Raw genomic sequence first — 6,677 nt, 5'->3', positions numbered from 1 at the left:
GGAGACTTCGTTCCACCTTTGCCCTCTTTCACCGAGGAGGAAAGAAGAACGGACTGGTCTGATGCTTCGGGCGAAACCAATTCCCAGAGTGTGACGGGCGGTGTGTACAGGGCCCGGGTACATATTCACCGCGGCATGAAAAAGAAGTGAAAACAAAAGAGTTGGTGTCGCACATATTGATAACTCGCTTCTTCCCTCTTGTCCTCGGCAACCAGCAAGTTTCTCTTGTTACGCACTTTTAGCCTCTTCTTCCCACTTCCGCTCCCTTCCGATGAAGGGATCTTGCTCGCTTTCCTCTAAAGGTCAAGGAGCATGAATGAATGGAAATAAGCTTTTGGTGTTTAGGTCTTTGTTTTAGGAAAACCTTGATCGGGTGAAATCACATATTTTCACCCTTTCTTTTTTCTATTTTCGCAATACAGGGAAAAGAAAAGGGGGCATATGCAATTACAACTTCGGAAATGGAGAAAGGGAAATTATCCTTAAATCAATTAGCTGTGACAGTATCCGTTGGTGCGACTCCGGATTGGTTGGAGTAGAGCTACTAGATCGTCAAAGGCAGGCCAACCTCCAACATCAACCATCAGAGATCAATTAACAGGGTTTTTAGCCGATACAATAAAACGCGAGGAGTTAAGACTTTATTTCTTTCACTTTCATTCCTTGTTCAGAAAATTCAATAGGTATATTTCTATTCCACACTAAGGCGGAAAAAAAAACTCATTCTTCCATAAATATTTATTAAATCCAAAATCAAAAAATTCTTTTTTGTGTTAACATTGCACACCAGAATTTATCCCTTTCCATTCCATTTTTTTTCTTGATAGCCGGTCACATGTATAGGAGACCAACAGGGCATTGGTCATGGTCTAAAATATCTTATAGAAGCTCATAAAGGTCCATTTACGGGCCAGGGCCAGAAAGCCTATATGAGATCCATGGTATTATGCTGAATTCTCTCTTAACCCTCAATTTTGAGGCCTATTGGTGGCCGCGAAGGATACGAACCTTTTCTTCATGGAGTCACGGGGACTCCCCACTCTTCTATTACCTTCACCTTCTGCTTGTCCATCTGCCATCCATTGCAGCAGAGCCGTTTCATGAGCGGGGGGGGGGGGGGGCTAAGGATTATGAAAGAGAGGATAGGTGAGAGCGGGCTGCCAAGGCGATTCCCTTTTTTATTTTTTCCGAAATTACAACTATCCATTAAAAAAACCTCCTTTCCTATATGAAATTGCGAGACATGAGCGGGATGCGCTACATCTACCATTCATGACAATCCATCCTATCTTTAGTAGTAGCCTAACCTAACCTGACAGAGTAGATTCGACCCTTATGTTATGGCTCGTTTCGCAGAAAATACATCCAAGGAAAATGCCCTGCAAGGGAAAGTCCCGGAGCGGAGAAAGCGATCTGACTTACTCTTTCGTTGGGGCAAAGCAAAGAGGGAGGACTTTCGGAATAAGGCGTCGTCCGCTGATGATCTTGAGGTTTAGTAGGTGATTCACTACCGAAGTGAAGAAAAGGCTGGATCAAGAAAAGGGGGTACTACGAGCCCTCTGCCCCACGCATGTAACCAGCTCGCGTGGTTCACCGGTTCCACCTCAAATCGGCTTTTTTATTTTAGCGGATCTGTGAAAATAATCGGTTTTTTAAAGTCATTTGTCGACTTCCTTACTAAGCTTTTAGTAATCCCTTGCTTCTTACCGCCTTTCGACCCCAGTCTGAATATTCGATTTAGGCTCTAAAGAAGGTAGCTTGTTCATTGTTTGGTGTTAAAGTTGAATTATATAAATTTATCTCTCAATCAACTCTTATACATTAAATACCATTTTTGATGGTCCGCTTCTTCTTCTCTTCATCGACACCTCCTCTCTTCTTGATGCTTCCTGCGCCGTGTTTCTGGGTTTCGTTTTGGATTGGTGCCTTCAGTGTGCTGAATGTTGTTTATTCTCCTCCACCTTTCTGCAAATTTGGTGTCAGCGAAAGATCTGGTGATTCTTCCAATTCAGTTCGTGAGGTGTTGCAAGGTGGAGTTATGGCGGAAGACACGGTTCAGCTAGTGTGGCGATGTTCATTATCACGGATCTATTTGGGCGCTATGGTAGTTCTAGGCATCTGGATGCTGCTTAAGGTCAACGGTGAAGGTGGTAAAGTTTCGGGCCGACTGCTGATCGTGGTCTGGTGTTGTTCCCCTTAGGTTTTTTATACTTTCGTGTCCTCTCCAATAGCGAGATGAGTTATTCTTTTGTTGGGTTATATGGTTTTTCCTTGCCACATCTCAATCCCCGACATATGCTCCTTATCATTGGTCATTTAGTGCTTAATCTGAGTTTGAACCTCGTCAATGTGCTATCTGTTACAACAATATCTTGTTATTTTCTCTTCTTCTTGTACTTGGGTTAGCACCCCTTGTGCTATTTGAATACAATTGCTTGGCTTATCAAAAAAAAATGTCGCTCGGAGTTTTTCTTGCAATTTTTGATGGGTATGTGTTTATTTTATTTTTTTGAAAAGAGAATAATATATATATATATATATATATATATATATATATATATTTTAAGAAATGTTGAGAAACAACCTCTCTCAACATGGGTAAAATAACCTAACTAGCTAGCTAAAGCTAGCAAGCACACAAAGGTGCTTTAAACCCCTAAAATCCAAGTCGAAAAACAACGACAAGTCAATGAAGTTGCTCGACACCTACAACATCAAGACTCAACCAAGTCGTCGAGCAGGGTAGGTGTTTAATTATTAGGTGTTGCATTATTAAAGTTATATCTTTAGGCGCACCAAAGCAATTTAAATTTTAGGTATTCTTATATAATATTAGAGGGTATTATACTCACTTTGTTGAGTTCTGTTTGTACAATCAACCATTCCATCCGTAAAACTTTTGCTTTAAGAAAAGAAGAGAAAACCTTTTTTTCCGTGTCACACCTTTAGTTATTTTTTCTTGGCTTATAAAAAAAACTATTATTTCTTCTCACTAAAATGAAAAATAGGTTATGGTTATTTTTCTTTTGACGGCAAATATTTTCATTCAATTAATCGAAATTGGACACATATTAATCTGAAGTATTACAAGATTGAATACAAGCTGTAATAGAATGGAACCAAAGTTTCATCAGGAAAAAGTAGGGAGTAAATGGAACCAAGTATTCACATGAGAAAAAGACACTGCTTGAAAGGAAGATACCAAGTTTTTTATTTCCCGAAGTAGGAGTCCCAAGTAAGAGTTGTTCTACACAATTTGATACCATCAATGACCAAGTCTATCGATCTGTTTGTTTCCACATTTTGTTTCCTGCTTAGGAGGGATTGTGGATGTTATTTACACCCTCAGCTTTCTATCCGTTTGTTTAGTTTTTGTTTTCTCTTCTTGTCTCCTTGCTTTTTCTCTTTTTGTATTAAGGGTTGAAGTATCCCTTGTACTCCCTTTAAATACAATACTTTAACCTATAAAAAAATAAAATCAATGACCACCAAGTAAGGTTATTAATTTGCTATGAGTAGTACAAAATAAGATTAAACTAGGTATAATACCCGTGCTTTGCACGAGTTTATTCACAATATTTTTTAAAATTATAAAAATTATTATACTTTAAAGCAATATGAAAAATAATTTTTAATTATAAATATAGTAAAAATCTTGAGACAATTTAGAGTTTTCATTGTGTAAAAAAATACATACACTCAAATTTAATAATTTATTTTAATAGTTAATTAGCATTTAATTAGTTTTAATAATTAATTTAATTTTTATATAAAAAATAAATATGTAAGTTAAAATATTTTATCAAATAAGTTATAATAATAACATATTTTGTGTGCTTTTATCAACAAAAAAAATTAATTTTAAATTTCAAAATTATAATAAATTGTAATTTTAATAGCTCTTATAAAAAAACTTAAATAACGTTTTTTTTGGTAAGCTAAAAACTTAAATAACGTAAAATATTATTTTTTTAATTTAAATTTTTTCACTCTTTTTTTAGTTAGTTTCCTCCTTCTTAAGTCATTTTCACTAATATATAATAGATTAAAAAATATATAATTTTTTTTTCAAATAATACACAAATAGCTTATTGCGAAAATTTTAATTTTAATTTTAAAATTATTTTGCCTAAATTATTTATTAATAATTTAGATTTTATCATTAATTCTTGATATTTGTTCATATATGAAAACATTACGTACCTAGGTTTCATTTTTTGAGTGTCTAATATTTTATATAGGCAAATTTGATTTTTCTTCTTGAAGGATAGTGAGTTTTTTTTTAAGGAGTTGAATAAGGGGTCTTCATTTCTATTCAAGTCTCTTTTACATAGTACTATATAGGCTAAAAAGCATTTTTGGCCCCTGATGTTTCAAGTTTGTGCAAATTCTGCCATTATTCTATTTTTGTCGACGTTTCTACCCCTCATGTTTTCAAACAGTGCACCCTCTACCCCTCCGTCAGTTAGGCTTTCTCAAGAGAGGTTCCTGAGTGGATTGGAGAGATGAAGAGGAGTATATGAAGTTGATGATGATCAAGGAAATGATATAAATTAAATTTGCTTGATGTGTATATCAATTATGTATGTAACTGAACTGGTTAAATGCATGTTTTGCTACTTACAGGTCTTGAGTTTGAATCTCCCATGCCCCCTTTTTCCAATTTCACTTGTAATATCCACGTGGTATGTCTAGAAAATATTAAAAAAAAAAGTCAAATCAGCTCATACCGTTAGTTTGTCAACGTCTGACTAACGGAGGGGTAGACGGTGCACTGTTTGAAAACATGAGGGGTAGAAACATCGATAAAAATAGAGTAGGGACAGAATTTGCATAAACTTAAAATATCAGGGGTCAAAAGTGATTTTTAGCCTACTATATAAATAGATGTTTTCCTATTAAAGAATATACGGATTGATTCAGAAATCAATTAAAAGAGGCTGAAAAAGTTTCTAGACCATGATATTTTGTTAATTACTTTAATCATAACACTTTTTCCTTAAAATAAAGGATTTGTCTGATCTGGAGAAATTTTATGATCACGCTTCTCTTTTTATTAAGGATGACTAGACATGCATTAATTTTGCATTGTGATGTTTGTCGCAGGATTCTCTGCATTTATAAAACTGAATTTATTATTAATTTAATTATCATACAATAAATGTTGTAAGCATTTTGAAATATCTCTGCACTTCTCAAACTATGTGGGATCCTTTGTTTTGGTACAAAGCAAAAGGGAAAGCAACAAACAGCAAAAGAAAGAGAAAGAAAAGCAAGACTAAGGCCTCAAAAACGAGATACCAATTGCATTTGCTATTAGGAGGCTACCCATACCCTCAAGCGGGGTGGCAAGAAAGACCAGTCCCTCATTCTGACGAGCACCATACTTGACGAGAAAGTCCGCACAAGCATTGCCTTCACTGAGGGTATGTCGAAGCTCCACCCTCCAAGGATGACCCCAGAGGTCCTTAATGTCTCATATGAGCGCCGCGTAAATATGTTGTAACGAAGGCACAGACAGCTAGCACCAAATCCACTGCATTCTGGGAATCAGACTGACATTCTACGACTCCACCAAGATTCCTAGTCAGGGATAAACCATGAAAAATATCAAGCAGCTCCAGGTGGAGGATATCAGGATCCGAGAGGTGCCCATAATAGCCAGCAATCCACTCTCCGCAGCGGTGCGAGCGCACCCGGCCTTTAAACCCACCACGACGGGGCACCCTCAAGTCACTACCATCAACATTCATGATGATGCTATCCGGAAGAGAGGACCTCCAACTCACCCACCGTTGCGGAGCTGAACTAGACGCTAGTTTTATAGTCTGTGTTGGACCTATTGCGGGGGTTTAAGTGTTGCTACATGCCTATATAACAGCAGGTGAAATTTGTTGCTATTGCAGCAGTTTCGTCCGTTGGGAAAGATGCCAAGTACGGTTTTGCCTTTATTTTCACTCCTTTTCAATATCTAATCCTGAAATAAAACAAGATAAAAAAAATAAAAAAAAAATAAAAACTCAATCTAAATCTAAGTGATTTGAATCCTAAATAAATATAATAAAAAGCATAAAAATATAGAAAAATTCTAAAACTAAATAAAAATAATAAAATGCATGAAATAATCTTAAAGTGACTTAAAATGGTCAATATATCCTAAATAATGTATTAAAATTCATAAAAATAAACTAGAAAAATAACTAAAACACTCTGGTCATCACTAGGATTTGGACTCTACATAAAGCCTAGCTAGTGAAGCTAACCTAAGGGACAATAACATTCATGAAGAGCTCGGGAGATTGCGCGTTATAAAGCCGCTTACTTCTGGAATTAGATCTGTGAAGTGCTGAAGAAGGGCATAAGAGGCACGATTTGGAGCTGGTTCCTCTATAAATAGTTAAATACCAGTGTTTTAGTCTAGGTTAAACATTATGCTTTTCCCCTTTTTCCTTAATCATTATTTTGTAGTTTCGATTGATATTTTATTTCACTTTTATTTCTCAGAGTTTTTACCCAGTTTCATGGGTCACTAAACTCTAGTCAATCTTATATTGTATGCAAACCTGAGGTTCTATTCTTTGGGAGTCTTTGGCGCGCCGCCACAGTGGATGTTTCGTGGTTTTAGGCTGGTGTTGTTGCTGCAGTTTCGTCTGTCGCTTTGGGCAGTTGCTTCAGGT

This window comes from Lotus japonicus, chromosome 4 (genome assembly GCF_012489685.1).
Source record: "Lotus japonicus ecotype B-129 chromosome 4, LjGifu_v1.2".
In the NCBI taxonomy this organism is placed as follows: Eukaryota; Viridiplantae; Streptophyta; class Magnoliopsida; order Fabales; family Fabaceae; genus Lotus; species Lotus japonicus.
The sequence above is the reverse complement of the archived record's forward strand: the minus strand, read 5'-3'. Positions refer to the sequence as shown.